This window comes from Cetorhinus maximus, chromosome 7 (assembly GCF_964194155.1).
Source record: "Cetorhinus maximus chromosome 7, sCetMax3.hap1.1, whole genome shotgun sequence".
In the NCBI taxonomy this organism is placed as follows: Eukaryota; Metazoa; Chordata; class Chondrichthyes; order Lamniformes; family Cetorhinidae; genus Cetorhinus; species Cetorhinus maximus.
Window position 1 is genome coordinate 130,528,762 of NC_135885.1, and position 17,190 is coordinate 130,545,951.

A 17,190-nucleotide genomic window follows, 5' to 3' on the forward strand; every position below is an offset into this window, starting at 1 on the left:
CCAAAACATCATTGTCGCTCCCAGCCCCGTGGACTCATCATGTCCACTGATCTTGGGAAAGCAGGCTGCTGAAGATGAGTGAAAGTTCAATTCAACTGATCAATCTCTCTATTGTGAAGCCCACAATTATGACAGGCATTTGGGTTTCCATCAAAATTGCAAGGTGTACTAATATGGACTTCTGCTGAGGGTCTGGATACAGAATTCCTGGAGGTGAGCACATTATCCAGGTAGACCACAGAGTTAGTGATGCCATGCAATATGGTACCAGAGGCTGAATGTGGACTCCTCCATACCCTCGGCCCTAGCACTGAAGCTCCTTGGCACGTCTATCAGTATCTTCTTTATGAGGCCAGCTGTTTTCTTCTCTTGGCTGGATCCACAAAATCCTCACCTCTGTCCATGTCAGGAGAGCTGGGCAAGGGCCCAGCTTTCCAATGAGGCTTCTACTACTCCATCTCTTCCAGCATGACATGCTTCTGCCCACTGCTCCTGGGTATTTCACCACCTGCAGGCTCCTCTAACTCACTATCAGAGATTTCTGGGCTGGTGTCTCTGAAGGGTGTAGTGCCTTATCTTGTATCCTCAAGAGGATTTCTCTCCTCCAAGATCTGCTTCTATGGGAGTTGCTTGATGTTGACAGGAAAGAGCCTTGGTTTAATGCTACATCCAAAAAAATGGCATCTCTGACAGTGCAACAGTCCCCCAGGATTGTATTGAATTCTGTGCTCAAGTCTGTGGAGTGGGATTTGAACCCAAAACCTCCTGTATCAGAAGAACGAGTGTTCCCACTGAGTGATGAGAGGGAGAAAGAGATGTGTTTGGAATGAACAAGAGAGGTATTGTGATTATATGTTGAAGGATGTGTTGGAGGTCAGGTAATAATTGAGACTGATGAGGGGGGTGGGGGGTTGGGATCAAGTGTTGATGAGAGAGCTGAAGAGGTGTACCCAACATTGCTGCTCTGCCGAGACCATATGCCTCTTTCTACATTGAACCCAGGTCCTGGGGATGATGCTGGTGGCACTGACCTCTGTCCAAGCCTGCTTGACAGTGGCCTTGGCGATATGTGGGCTGGTGTTGGGGAACAGTATCTCCTTCTAGCCCTTACTTCCTCCACCAGAACCTCCAGGGAGGCATCTGAAAAATGGAGGGCAGCCGTGTGACTCATTCTTTGCAACCAATTGTTCATTAAAGGAGGGCTTGTCTCCCCTTCCCCACCCCCACCTAATCCCTCTCCAGAGTTAAAATTGACCTTATATATCTATGTTTAATTACAAGGGCATGTTGCAAAAGCTTGCATTGATTTGAACTTAGGAGGTTGCAGGGTGATTTAATTGTGGTGTTTCAAATGATAAATGGATGCAATGGAGTAAATGCAGAAAAACCATTGCCTACATATTCATTGAACATAAATGGAGTTGTGTTACAGATGAAGAACAGGTTCGAGGGGCTTAATGGCCTGTTCCTACGTTCTTATATTATATTAGGGGCTGTAAGTGTGACATTGCTGCAATGGTGGCAAATGACAACATGCAGCAGACAATATCCCACCCAAAATAATGCATGTGATATGTACTTTGTGTTGCTCTTTTAAAATAACAATTAAATCACAAATTAGTAATCACATCACTCTTCAAATATTTTTTTTTTTTAAAACTACTTCAGGAAATGATTGAAAACATAAATTAGCTCTGTACTCCCAAGCTCACAGTCCTTGACCTAGCTTCAGGAAACAAAACTGTCATCTAATAACAAACATGTTTTTGGTTTGGGAAATTCTGCCAACAGTACAATTTCAAGAATACAACCATTGCCTAAAAACCATCACAATAACACTGGGGAAACACACACACACACACACACACACAAAACAACCAGGTGCATGGAGATTAAGCACACGCAACTCTGAATATTTTTTTCATCTTTATATTCAAGCATTTAATGACCATTCATTTAAGCAACTGAAACTGAAAACTTCAAACAGCAGGATGTAAAACTCACTGCTAATACGTTTGCTTCTACTGGCAGGGGACAATTGTTATCAGCACTTTTCCCTCCCTGCTGCTGTTTCTCAGACTAGTTGCAAGTATCAACATAATACAGGCATGGAGAAGTGAGGTTTCAGACTGCAGCCATTTAGAGTTTTTTACATCAAAAAGCATTTGCCAACAGGCAAGGAGTTATGTAAATAGGGCATTCATTAGAAGTTTATATTGCAGGATTCAGGAAAGAAGATGAAAGCATAAATTAATCCAATAGCAAAGGGAATGGTTATTGAGCCTTCTGGGTGGGCACTGATATCAGTCTGAATTAAAAAGAACAATTTATCTTCAGGACATCACTGAGTCATGTGGAGAATGTGGCCCTAGTTGGGGTTCCACGTTATATAATTACTTATTCTGGGAACAATTAACCCTTACCCCACCATGAAACTCTTTAATAAATTCTATTGATGAATTGATTTTGATTTTGTCATCACGTGCAACAGTCTTAAAACAACTTGTTTTCTGTAAACCAAATAATATTTTGGGTGGAGCTTTGCAGTAGAATTAACGGTGAGGCTCACCATTATTGTCGTGTAAATCAGACAGCAGCTTCCAGAGACCACACATGCACGGTTAACATGCAAATCAGGAAGTTGCCGTCCAAGATGTCTTACTCCTCCTAAAAGCTGCACAATAATGGCATCTTGCTGAGAGACTACCCATTCAAATATCTTGAACAGCATATAGTTCATGTACTTACCTCATCAATATGCAATAAACTCACCAGTAAAAGTTAGGACTTGTCCATTCCTGTGTAAGTATCCAGTTAAAGGTTTGATAAGTCTCAATTACTGCCAAATAACCTCTCTGGCAGTGAAAATTACAAGTGCGGGGTATCATTCATTCAGGTTTGAATTATTATTGGAGATTTAAGAAATGAAGCAATTTGCATAAAGCCTTTTTCTCTTTCTTTCTTTATTTTCTTTTCTGTACTTCATATGACATTAAATTAAAATAACTAACAATTCCCAGTCCAGACTACACTGCTCAATAATGATCCTTCAATCTGATTCATTAAGGAGATACTTAGTTGTTCATCCTGCTTATACAGGTCCCAGATGCCCTGGGGGGGGTGCTGCACTTTTTGGATGGTTGGCTGACAGGATCTTTGAATGCAAAAGCCCATAGAAAGTCTATGAATTTGTTCACCACTAACCACAAAAATTGGCCCAATATGCATAACCAACATTATTATACTAGTTTGAAGAATTCTTTGGTGTTGTGCTCACATTAATCACTCCGGGTAGGCAAAAGTTAATCTCATTTGAGCAAACGCTGCATTTTCCATTCTGTTCTTCACAAAAAAACTGCGGTGATTTTAGAAAATCAAATATAATTAATTCCACATCTATGCAACTAATGAATAGGTTTGTTGTAAGTGTTTCCATGAGTGAGTTACATCGCATTGTCAATCACCCAATATCCACACATATAGTAATTTATAATTGTAAATAATTTAATTTTAGATAAAACAATATTCAGAAGGTATGTGAATATGCCTAATTAAAAGACTTGCATTTATAGGGTACTTTATCACATCCTGCAAGAATGTTTCACATAATTTGAAGTTGTGTCTACAGATTATTTTATGTACAGCAAGATCTCGCTAACTGCAATTAGATGAATGACCATTTAATTTTTTTTTGGGGAGTATTAGAATAGTGCAGTGGAGGAGGTGGCCATTTGGCCCATCAAGTCTGCACAGACTTTTTTGATAAGCAATCCAGTTGGTCCCATTCCCATGCTCCTTCTCCATATCCCTGTAATATTTTTTCCAATTGTATCCACCACCTGATCAGGCAGTGCATTTCAAATTCTGATGATTCGTTAAAGGAAAAAGCTTTCTTCATGTCACCTCAGGTTCATTGTTTGCTCCACACATGTATAAAATTACAAACTAACAAAATAATTCACTTACATAACTGCCATTGCACTTAATAAAAATAAGTTGCTAAAAAACATTGCTGTGAAAGGCGCTACCTATTATTTGTCACTTGTCAACCAACTAAAGGTAGGTTTACACTTAGCATAATAGTTGGTTAAAGGTATGATGTTGACCTCACTGTTTTCCTGCAAACACTATAGGAGCATGGAATATTTATTTTTCACATGAATGGGTTTCAGGTCAATGTAGGGTGACCACTGCCAATCATGCATGAAGGTCCATCATGGCTTGAGATGGAAAAGATGCAGTGGTAACCAGACCGGCTAAAAACTAGGCTGTCTGGTATAAAATTGGACAAATGGACACTCTAACTCAGCGTTCAATCTGGAGTATGCCACCTCCAACAATGCAGCATTTTCTCAGTACTGCGCTGGAATGTTAGAGTGGATTAGGTACTCACATTCTGGTGTGTAATGTGCATCAACTACCTTCTAACTCAAGAGGCAATAGAACTATCTACTCAGCCAAGAAAGTGACACAAGCATGTTTGGGTATATTTTATGAATTGTGCTTCCACTCAAAGCAGCGACGGATTAACACATGGGGTCTGTGTCCGAGGACTCCAGCCAACTATGGGGATCCCACTGGAGTAAGTGTAATATATGGTGATATATTATTATTAATGCAGTGTGTAAACCTACTAGGAGCCTTTTTCATCATGCATTCTACCACACTTTTGTGTGTTAATGGATAGAGAGGGTTATGTGGTTAGTCAGAGAGGCACCAGGAATTCTTAATCCAGCTTTCCTCCTGAGCTTTGTGCATCAGGAATGCATATCAGGAATTCAGACACAGAGGTTTACAAGGATACATGGAAATTAGTATTCGGCCCACTGATTTCATCGCCTGAATTCCCTATATGCTCTCCCAATGTGCAAGCTCCATGCCAGGAGTGCAAATTTGTAAAAGCAACCCTGTTAGTTCTTTTCCAGAAGTGAATGGCTACCATCTTCAAAATCTCCCAACTAACGCCTAAATATTAAATTCAAAAACAGTCTCTGTATTAGACACAACTTGTTTCAGTTTTCGAAGTTTGGTCATTGTCACCTAACATGGATGTAAATAATTCCACATTTTCTAGTGCAGACATGTAGCATAAATATTTTCCTATTTGTCTCCCAATGTAAACTTCTTGCGCAGAACTATGTTGACATGCAACTGAACCACAGCTGTGTTTTTTTTTAATCCTGAAGGCTATTTTGTGTAAGTTAAACATCTTTTCATACACCATGATGGAGAGCTGATAGTACTGAAAGAGGGTCTAACCGTTTATCTCCATGCCTAGCAGTGTCCAATAAAACAAAACTCTTCAAATTAGGAAAGAAAAAACAACCACGTTTTTTATAATGTGCAAATGTGCACATGTCTAACATGCAAAATAAAATATGGTGCTGTTCTGGAACTACCTTCTTTCATACAGTCTATAGTTCTAGCTGGAACCTGTCAAAAATGGCCAATTTAAATCTTGAAAGCATCTAACATTACAGGTACATTTTACAAAATGTGACTCAGATCCTAAGTTGTAAAAATCACCTGGTAGACAGATGCATTATGTGGGAGCCATACCAAACACAATGGTGTGCACTTAAGATGCCAGGGTGCTTGAAAATACAATCAATTTATAAGAGTGTTCCACTTTAAAATGATTTTCTATTTTTTTATACTTACACTAAGAAAAAACATCTTAAACATAATGGCTTTATTTGCCATCAAATTTATATCATCTTTATATCAAACTACATCAATTGCCCAGTCATCCAGTGACACACACATGATGAATGAATAACCAAATCCTAGTGTGCAGTGTGCAGAGCAATTATGTTCTAAGTCAGACTCAGATCCCAGATGATCAAGAAGTTCTGGGAACCAAAGACAATAAATCACTCTGACACTGCAAGTTTTTCCATGCTTAAGGAAGAGGAAAAAGTTGGCTAGGTGTCCCCAAACCATGGCAGCAGCTGCTCCAATCTAGGCTAACAGGAAATAGCATGGAAGGAACTCAGCGTTTGGCACATCTGGAAAAGATTGCTTGTCTTTGAAAATAATGCCCAATTCCCTTGTTCCCAGTGATGAAATTTCAGACTTCCACACCATAGCCAACAAAATTGCTTAGAATTAGATAAGAAGCATCGAGATTAACCCTGTCCTACCCCTTATGAATTCAAATAATTTACTTGCGTTGAAATCAATTTTGAGCAATTAAAGGTCTAATATTAAACTAAATTATATAAATACTACAATAGTAGCAGAGACCAGTAAAATATTTGTGGTGAAATTTCTTTATTGCAACAGTACTTCTTTAAATCCCCACCATTCCACCTTCCAATTCCATCCCTCCCATCCAAACCCATCTCATTCCTCTCAGCTGCCTCATACAATCTGCATCCCATCGTATCTTCCAATGCAATTCCCTGCTACTAGGCCATCCCTTCCCTCCTTTGATATCCTATCGCAATCCACCAGTCCACAGCTCCCAGGACATCCTCCCCACACCCCCACCCATGCTGCTCCATCTCCTCTCCCGATCCTCTGCCACTCAATGCCGTTTCCACCCTCCCATGCCAGCTTCACTGCCCCCCTTCCCACCCCATGCTGCTGCGCCACTCACATGCTGTGGCTCCCCTTTCTCCCATGCCATCCCATTGCTGTCATTCCTGTGACCACCCTTCCAAGTTGTCCCCCCTCCTATGCTAATTTAGCCCCCCCCCCACCGTTCCATCTCACCCTCTTCCCCCTCCATGCTGCTCCCCTCTCCACCACTCATCATCAAAAGCTCAGTGAGTGAGGTCAGGGTATGGTGAAGCCCGGGAACAGTAAGGAATACAGGGTGTGGTGAGGGCCTGGACAGTAAGCGAGGCATGTATGCCTTTCTCCACTTACTAAAATCAAATTACAGCCCAATCAGAAATGCTGACAGAAACTGTGTCATTATTATAGATTAATGCACTAATAAAAATCATCATACTTAATGCAAATCTTTTCTCATTGGTCACAAAATGTTGTTACAGAATCTGTTGGCACAGGCATCATAGGTCATTTAGCCCATGATGTCCGTGCCAACTGAATAAGCTATCCAGTCTATTGAGCTCTTAGCCTGGAGCCTTGTAGGTTACAGCACTTCATGTGTATATCCAGATATTTTTAAATATGCTGAGGATGAGTGAAAAAATTATCTATTTCCCTCTAATTCTGCTACCAAGTATTTTAAATCTATGTCCCTGGGCCCCTCATAATTTTATACACCTCCATTAAATCTTCCCTCGGCCACCTCTTTTCAAAAGAACCCAACCCCAGCCTACCTAATCTTTCTGCAAAGCTAAAAATTTCCAGTCCTAACACCCTTGTAAATCTCCTCTGCACCCTCTCTGGTGTGACTGCATCCTTTCTGTAATGTGATGATCAGAACACTACACTGTAAAATACTAGCTGGACCACAGCTAGAGTACTGAGTTCTAGCATGCCCACCCTGCCCTATGCCTCAGTGAATGATGGAAAGTATCCCATATGAGTTCTTAACCACCCTATCTACCTGTTGTGCTACCTTCAGGGATTTTGAGCTAGAAACCCTATCTGTTCTCCAACTTTATGATGGAACTGAACTTTTTAGTTCAGGCAAAATTCAGAAATGTGCAAAAGTTCCATTCCAAATCAAATTTGAAGTTATGAGTGTGTGACGAAGATGCCAATAACAGGGAACAACCAAGGGAATTATAACATTACAACCAAGTCATGACGCAAAAATGCACAAGTGAGGGCATTTTAATGTTAGAACATGCAGAAATACAGGAATGAATGCAGAGGGCTAAGTTCAAGTACACAAGGCAGAATCAAACAGAATAATTTCCCTTCACTCAAAAGGCTTAAGTTAAATAAAAATATTAAATAACACCTTTAAAGTTTCATTTTTGTCTAATAAAAGCACTATGACAAGATAATACAAACATACTTCTAACTTCTGAGCTCTGTTTCTGTAACAAAAGCTGAAATTATATTTGGAAGTAGCATCTGCAGCATATATCACCTGCTACCCGTATGCTCACACCAAATCTTATTCATCCAATGCCACAATGCTAGCTGACCTACATTGAGCCCTGGTCTGCCAATGTCTGGAGTTTAAATGTCTCTGTGTTTCTATCTCTCCATGGGCCTCCAGTCCTTCAAACATCTCCGCTCTCCTCCAATATGACCTCTTTTGCATACCCCATTTTCATTGCCCCACCATTGACAGCTGTGCCTGATGCTGCCTAAGCCCAAAGCTCTGGAATTCCCTTCCTCTTTCCTCCTTAAAATCTACCTCTTTAACCAAGTTTTTGGTCACTAATCCTAATATCTTTTTATGTGGATCAGGGTCGAGTTTTGTCTGCTAACACTCTGGTGAGGTTCCTGGGACTTTTCCCAATATTAAAAGCATCATATAAATGCAGTATATATTGTTGCTGATATGTGACTTGCATTCAAATGACTTATAGATGATTATATAATCACTGCTGCATAAAAACACAAGTGTCATTGATGAAATAATGACCTACAGATGATGACATCCTCTGTGACACTGCAGCTATGCTTGCAGCCACTGTGGTGACCAGTTTCAATAACTGTTTGGTTGAAGCACGGGCAAGATCCGGTTGAAGATAAACATTGTGAAGGCATTTAGTCATCAGCGTTCATTATGGGAATTTCTACTTTTTGGTGCTGCGGTTTTGCATATTTCATGATATTTGTAATTACCTTTGTTAAATTACTTAATGATTCTTCAACAAAAAGTGGCATTGAATTTTCAGTATTTTGCAGAGTTATGGTATAAAAAAAATGTCTTTATTTGTTCATGGGATGTGGTTATCATGGCAAGGTCAGCATTTATTGTCCATGCCAATTTACCATTGAGAAAATGGTGGTAGGCCATCTTCTGAACCACTGCTGAGAAGTATAGGTACACCTCAGTGCTGTTAGGTACAGAGATCTATAATTCTGACCCAGTGACAATGAAGGCAATATATTTCCAAATCAGCATGGTTCAAGACTTGGACAGGAACTTGGAGATGGTGGTGGTGGTGGCTTTCCCACGCACCTGCTGCCCTTGCCCTTCCAGGCGTAGAGGTCATGAATTTTAGGTGGTGCTGTCAAAGGAGTTTTGGTGAGTTGCTGCAGTGCATCTTGTAGATGGTGCACACCGCAGCCAGGGTACATAAGCGACAGTCATCCAGGTAGGTGGTGTGTATTCCATCACATTCTGGACTTGAGCCTTGTAGATGGTGGAAAGGCTTTGTGGATTCGACAGGTGAGTCGCTTACACAGAATACCCGGCCTTTGACCTGAGCTTGTAGCTAGTGCACCGTGGCTCATCCAATTCAATGCAGACCCCATGCCCAACAAGATGTTGATAATGGGGGATTAGAGGACAGTGACAGCATTGAATGGCAGGGGTGTGCGGTGGCGAGGGGGTTGTCATGCACTTTTTTTGAGATGGTCATTGTCTGCCACTTGGAGTGTGATTGTTACTTGCCATTTCTCAGCCTGAGCATGAATGTCGTCCAGGTCTTGCAGCAGCATGCACAGGCTGCTTCAGTATCGGAGGTGTTGCAAACATGACTGAACACTGTGCAATCATCAGTGAAGATTCCCACTTCTGATTTTATGAGGAGGAAAGATTATTGATGAGGCAGCTGAAGCTGGTTGGACCTAGGGCACAGCCCTGAGGAACTATAGCGATGTGGGGCTGAAATGATTGGCTTCCAACAACCATGCCCATTTTTTTTTTGTGCTAGGCATGATTCCAATCAATCAGTGGGCAATTTTCCTCGATTCCTATGAAACCAATTCTAGTAGGGCTCCTATATGCTACTCAGTAAATGTTGCCTCAATGTCAAGGTAAATCACTCTCAACTCACCTTGACAATTCAGTTCTTTTGCCCATCCTTGGACCAAGCTGTATTGAGGTCTGGAGCTGAGTGGTCCTGGCAGAACCAAAACTGAGCATCAGTGGCAGTTTAGTAGTTAGTGCCGCTTAAGTGCGCAGTTGCCGACACCTTGCATTATTTTGATGATAATTGAGAATAAACTGATGGAGTGGACACATTAGATAATTCCTGATTTCTGTGAACAAGACATAGTGGGGCAATTTTCCACATTGTCAGGTAGAGGTCAGTGTTGTAGCTGTACTGGAACAGTTTGGCTGGAGGTGCAGCTCGTTTTGAAGCACAAGTTTTCAGCACTGCAACTGGGTTGTTGTCAGGGCCTGTAGCCTTTGCTATATCCAGTGCCTTCAGCTGTTTCTTGATATCATGTGGAGTGAATCAAATTGATTAAAGACTGGATTCTGTTATGGTAGACTCCTCAGGAGGAGGCCAAGCTGGACTACTCACCTGGCACTTCTGGCTGAAGATGGTTGCAAACGCTTCAGCTTTGTCTTTTGCAGTCATGTGCTTGGCTACTTTATCATTGAAGATTGAGATGTCCCTGGATCCTTCTCCTCCTCCTAGGTGTTTAATTGTCCACCACTATTCATGAATGATGTGGCAGGACCTCTGAGCTCTGAACAAATCTGATTATGGGATCCTATAGCTCTGTACATAGCATGCTGCTTCAACTGTTTAGCATCTATGTTGCCCTGTGTTGTAGCTTCACCAGGTTAGGAACTCATTTTTAGATAAGCCAGGTGCTTCTCCTGGCATTCTCTTCTACACTGCTCATTGAACCAGGGTAACACAAACATGATTAATCCAACCCTTTATATTGAACATGATGTATCATCTGTACCCAAGCTTCCTTCTTTTGGTTCCTTAATATGTGCACTGGAAAGTGCTATATTTCATTCGGCTACACAAGTGTAATTCTGCTGCTCGTCAAGGATAACGTTGAACAACCTTTCCACATTTTGGATGCAGACACCCAAATATGTTTCTGCAAGATTAAAATAAATGCGAGATAATTTATGTTATCTAGGCTGATAAATACAAAGCAATATATTCTTACAGAAGTTTTTAAATATATTTTTATTCAAATTCAGAAACCAAAAAGTACTTATTTTTTTCTAGTCTGAGAGTTGGTGAAAACAAAACAAAGCAGTAGTACTAAATCAGCATTTATTCTTTATCCTCAAACTTTTACAAGTGCAGGATTTTGTTTTTATACATCTTTTGCAAAGTCATGATTGAAGTCACCATCACTGACTTCAAATATTCCCAAATAGGACTTTGATTTTCTTTATTATTTAGTTTCTGTTGAACTAGCTTACAAATAATGTATTTTCTGTAAAATCAGCACAAAATGAAATGAACAATCCTTTTAAATTCCGTCATTTGAATTGCTAAATTACTTTAAAAGAACAAAGGAAATAAACAGCCAAATAAAGCATTTTTATAATAGGGTGTAAAAAGTAACAACAATTTACAACCTCAATGTTAAAATTAAATTCCAGTTATATTTCTCTAGCAATCTGATGCAATGTTTAAGCCAATAAGAAAATAGTTGTGTGTTAACAAAGCATTTCATGTCATGCAATAGTCACTGTAGAAGTGAAGACTGATAATAAACCAGCAAAGCAACTTCAAAAGCTGAAAACCAGAGAAATAAGTGGAACAACTACTTATTCTGATTTTTTTTTTTAAAAGGCATATGAAGATACTCATAATAGCACTCTAACCCTAATTCCAGTAAACTACATATTTGTTCATCAAATATTACCACCTTATCAGAAGACAAAAAGGCTGCTTTTAAAGTTCAATCGTTTTAAATAGTTCAAGGAATAGATCAGTTAGCTTGAAATCAAATTTATCAACTGTTTATGGTTTGGTTAGGTGGGAAGGTAAAGCACTTTGGATATCCAGTTACAAACTTATTTCAGCGTCAATGTTTGGTCAATGATTAAGGTTACAAGAATGGCTCCACTGTGTGTCTTCTGCAGCAATTTGCAGATTAGAATCCTTTTACATTGAAAAGGATCACTCTGTATTTAAAATTTGAAAGGGAAAGCTCCAGCCATCCAGCAACTCAGAAACTTGTCTCATTTTATGAAGCTTCTCAAAATTCAGTATTTTGCTTAGAATTTTTGGTAACACCTTAAATTATTTATTCTTCAGTAGTTTTACATCCAAATAACTTGGCAGCTTGAAGCACAACATCTGGACATTTCACATTAGGAAGGAATGTTCGAGTTGCTCGTTAGCCACATTCTGGAAGAAAGATATAAAATTACTAAATTAATCATTTCGGAGATTGTTTCTTTTTCCTCATTTTCTTCCTAATCTTCTATACTTACACTCTTCTGTGGGCAAGAACTTACAATAGGCAACAGCTGTGTTTGTAATCAACCTTCTGAAGGGACCATCAATTCTAAGTAAACACTGACAATGAATACTGGATGCTGATCACACTGTAGTTCCAATCTATTTTCGAAGCACGTCCATTCAGAAAAAATATGCCACAAAAGGAGGCCGTTCAGTCTGCTGTGCCTGTGTCAGCTACAAAATCAAAAGCAAAATAGTGCAGATGCTGGGAATCTGAAATAAAAACAGAAAATGCTGGAACTGCTCAGGAGGCCTGGCAGCTCCTGTGAAGAGAAATAAGAGTTTCAGGTCTGTTTCTTTTTTCACAGATGCTGCCAGACCTGCTAAATGTTTCTAGCATTTTCTCTTTTTTTATATTATATATATATTTATATTGCACTTTTAATGTAATAAAATGTCCCAAAGTGCTTCACAGACTCATTATAAAACAAAAAATGATGCCAAGTCAAAGGAGGAGATATTAGGGCTATTGACCAAACGCTTGGTCAAAAATATAGGTTTTAAGGAGTGTCTTAAGGAGGAAAGAGATAGAGAGGTGGAGAAGGTAGAGGGTGGCAGGTGGTGACTAGTGGTGTACCTCAGGGAGCAGTGCTTGGCCGCCAGTTACTCACAATGTAAAAATGACTTGGATGAGGGAATGCAATATTTCCAAGTTTGCTAATGACACAGAACTGGGCGGGGTTCAGGGCAATTTAGACAAGTTATGTGTGTGGGCAAACACATGGCAGATGCAGTATAACGTGGATAAATGTGAAGTTATACGCTTCGGTGTGAAAAACAGAAAGGCAGAGTATTATTTAAATGTTGATACACTGGGAAATGTGGATGTACAAAGAGATCTGGATGTCCTGTACAACAGTCAATGAAAGTAAATAGGAGGTGCAGCAAGCAATTAGGAAGGCAAATGGTATGTTGGCCTTCATTGCACGAGGATTTGAGTACAGAAGTAGGGATGTCTTACTGCAGTTTTACAGGGCTTTGGTGAGACCACGCCTGGAGTATTGCGTGCAGTTCTGGTCTCCCTGCCAAAGAAAGGATATACTTGCCATAGAGGGAGTGCAGCGAAGGTTCACTAGGTTGACACCGGGGATGGCAGGATGAGGAGAGATTGGTTCAACTGGGCCTGTATTCACTAGAGTTTAGAAGAATGAGGGGGGATCTGATTGAAATGTATAAAATTCTAACAGGGCTAGACAAACTGGATGCAGGGAGCATGTTTCCCCTGGCTGGGAGATCTAGAGCCAGGGGCCACAGTCTCAGGATACAGGGCAGGCCATTTAGGACTGATATGAGGAAAAGTTTCTTCACTCAGACGGTGGTCAACCTGTGGAATTCTCTACCATAGAAGGCTGTGGGGGCCAGGTCACTGAGTATATTCAAGAAATAAATTGATTAAATTTTGGATATTAGGGGCATCAAGGGGTATGGAAAGCAGGAATATGGCGTTGAGATAGAGGATCTGCCATGATCATATTGAACGATGGAGCAGGCTCGAAGGGCCGAATGGCCTATTCCTGCTCCTAGTTTTACGATTAAAATCAGGAATCTCAAGAGGATAGAGTTCGAGAAATGCAGATTATCTCCAAGAGTTATAGGAGTGGAGGAGATTAGAGAGAAAGGGATGGCCAGGTTATGGAGGGTTTGCAAAACAGGGAACAGAAATTTAAAATTGGGGTGTTGTTTGATTGGGAGCAGTGTAGGCTAGTGGGCACAAGGGTGATGGGTGAATGGCATTTGGTGTGAGTTAGGACAGGGATAGCAGAGTTTTGGATAACCTCAAGTTTATGAAGGACAGAATGAGGCACAGGCCAGCGTGTATTAGAATAATAAAATCTGGAGGTCACAATGGCATGGATGAGGGTTTCAGTAGAAGAGCTGAGGCAGTGGCATTGAGAGGCGATATTATGCAGGTGGAAATGAGTGGTATTCATTTAATACCATTCCCTTTACGATAGATACTTAGTGATTTAAATCCCTCCACCATTGGTGGCCGGGCCTTCATTTGCCTAGGCCCTGAGCTCTGGAATACCGTCCTTAGATCTCTCCACTTCAATTTGCTCCTTTAAGTTACTCCTTAAAATCTGCCTCTTTGACCAAGCTTTTCATTATTTGCCCTCATGTCTCCTTTTGTGGCTCAGAGTCATACTTTGTTTTACTCCTGTGAAGTGCCTTTTATTACATTAAAGGTGTATATAAATATAAGTATTTGCTGTTACATGAATGACTTGAAATATTGTCTGTCATTTAAAGATTGACCATCACAAATGCATTTTCTAAGATTTTTTTAAAAATTCATTCACGGAATGTGGGCATCGCTGGCTGGACCAGCATTTATTGCCCATCCCTAGTTACCCTCGAGAAGGTGATGGGGAGCTGCCTTCCTGAAAGGTGTTCCCATGTGTCTGTTGTTCTTGTCCTTCCAGATGCTAGTGGCCGTGGGTTTGGAAGGTGCCGCCTAAAGAGGCTTGGTCAGTTGCTGCAGTGCATCTTGTAGATGGTACACATTGCTGCCACTGTTTGTTGGTGGTGGAGAGTGTGAATGTTTGCAGAAGGGGCCAATCAAGCCAGCTGCTTTGTCCTGCATGGTGTCAAGCTTCTTGCATATTGTTGGAGCTGCACTCATCCAGGCAAGTGGAGAGGATCCCATCGCACTCCTGACTTGTGCCTTGTAGATGGTGGACCGTCCTCAGCAGTCAGTGAAAGATGAAGAATCTGGACTGCAACTGGAGATAGGGGGCCAGGACATTGGAGCAGCCATCAGGAGGGTGAGGTGATGCCAAGACATTGTGGCCATGATCAGGGTGGGGGTTTGGTGAAGGGGCAGGGGGGCTGTCAGCAGCGACGGTGGGTAAGGGAGCTTAGTGTACTGGGGCATTGGTTGGGGTTAGGGGAGATGAAGGGCTTCCTCCTGAAGTCTGAGGGGAACACTCCCTGCCGTTCCTTCTGGCCTACAAGGAGTGCAAAAAGCTGATCTGCAGCACTTACCTTGGCCAGTGAGCTCCTCTTGCCTCAAACCCTCTGCTAGATATCCCACAGCACAGGCCTGCCTCTGACTTACTGTTAAATTTAAATCTTTGATGGCCTGACATATGTTTGCAAAAATTTAAACAGGCTCTAATAACAAGTTGCTTGATCCAGCTATTTTACCTGCCTTCCCCCGACCCCCTCATACATTGTTCAATAAGGTTTAATAACAGTATGGAAAACCTTCAACTTGCATCCACAATGTCTGCAAAGTCATTGAGACGGCCGCATCGATTGCTCAAAAATGACAATGTGAGGTACAATCACTTAGTTTTCAATGAGGCATTGACCAGACGTGTACAGTCCTGTCGTCGCAGTGCTAAAAGGATATTACAGCTACTGAAAATATACAGAAGAGAACAATGAGGAAGGATGGATTGAATTATGAGAAGTGACTATGTAAATTTAGGTGTGTTCCCAATGGGAAAGGGAAGGCTGAGAAATGATGTAATAGCTGCTTTTAGGTTTCGAAAGGGACTAGAGGATGTTGGCCATGACAAGCTTTTTCACCTTGTTCAGAGCAGTAGAATCAGGGGCACATCCTACGCTTCAAGGAGGAAAATACAAAACTAATCTGCTAGAACAGTATTTCAGTGAGTGAGTGGACAATCTATGGAACAAACTCCCTGTGGAGCCAGTGGGATAAAGCTGGTACTGATCCATTCAAATGCAAATTAGATAGATGGATAGATGAGTCAAAAATGGACAATGTTACAGGGATACAGGAAAACCATTTTGGTAGCTGAATCGATATGAGAAAAGTAGCTCACTTGCATAAATTGATGGGAGTCATGACCGGACACTGGTCAAGCTGGAGGGAATCTCGTTTCACACAGTCTTCATATTGGACAGTTAGTTAAAGAGAGCAGCAAGTGCCATGAGATAAATGTTTAAGTAGAAAGGCATGTTGAAGCTGACTTCATGGAGCAAAATTTTAACTCACTCAAAACCCATTCACTTACACAAGCTAAAAATCAAGTCCCATGCTTCAATAGTATATTGCCAACTGATAGGGCATAAATTAACAGTCATAGTCATTATGGCACAGAAGGAGGCCATTCAGCCCATCAAATCCATGCTGCATCTTTGTAGAGCAATCTAATTAACCCCATACCCCCACTCTGTCTCCCTCTTCCTGCAAGTTTATTTCCCTCAAGTGCCCAATTTCCTTTTGAAATCATTCATTGACTCCCCTTTCACCACCCTCATAGGCAGCAAGTTCCAAGTCGTTAACACCGCTGCATAAGAAAGTTCTTCCTCAAATTCTCCCTGCATTTCTTGCCCAAACCTTAAACCTGATTTCCTAGTCTTTGCAGTATCAGCTAATGGAAAAAACTTTTTGTCTATCTTGTATAAGCCTGTTATAAACTTGCACACCTCCATCAAATCTCTCCTCAATCTCCTTTGCTCCAACGAAAACAACAAATTCTCTAATCTAACTTTGCTGCCACAATCCCTCATCGCTGGAACCATTCTGGGAAAAAATGCAGAAGAGATTTACAAGTACTCGTGTATCCTTCCTCAAGTGTGGTGACCAGAACTGGATGCAATACTCCAACTGTGGTCTAATTAGAGCTTCATACAGGCTCAGCATAACTTCCCTGCTCTTTTTGTACTCAATACCTCCACCAACGAAGCCTAAGATCCAAGCGAAGTGATCAAGAATGAAGTTCTCAGTACACAAAAGCGACAATGCAGCCAATACAAATGGAGAAAGTGTATGACATGTAGTGTCTTTATAGCAATAGGTATGAGTGGAATCAGGAGGCAGGCAGTGAACTACAGAGGAAATGCATTTTAATCACATTGAACAGATGCTCTCTTAATTAAACACAAGGATATATCGACCAAAAGAACACTGAAGAAATAGGTAACTACTGAATCACTC

The 17,190-nt window shown here is 41.0% G+C and overlaps 1 protein-coding gene and 1 long non-coding RNA gene across 4 annotated transcripts in view; one reads left to right on the plus strand and one right to left on the minus strand.

Moving 5' to 3' along the window:
- LOC144683001 (uncharacterized) overlaps positions 1-17,190 on the plus strand; it is a 246,933-nt gene that overhangs the window by 183,443 nt on the left and 46,300 nt on the right. The gene's annotated exons all lie outside the window — the stretch shown is intronic.
- The window catches only part of ndfip2 (Nedd4 family interacting protein 2), a 124,651-nt gene that overhangs the window by 16,327 nt on the left and 91,134 nt on the right, over positions 1-17,190 (minus strand). For 2 of the 3 annotated variants that reach the window (XM_078545938.1, XM_078545940.1), the window contains one exon: positions 11,059-12,164. The exons of the other annotated variant lie outside the window; for it this stretch is intronic. The gene's annotated coding sequence lies outside the window, so the exon portion shown is untranslated. Of the gene's footprint in view, positions 1-11,058; positions 12,165-17,190 lie in introns of those variants that run through there. 3 annotated transcript variants of the gene reach the window in all.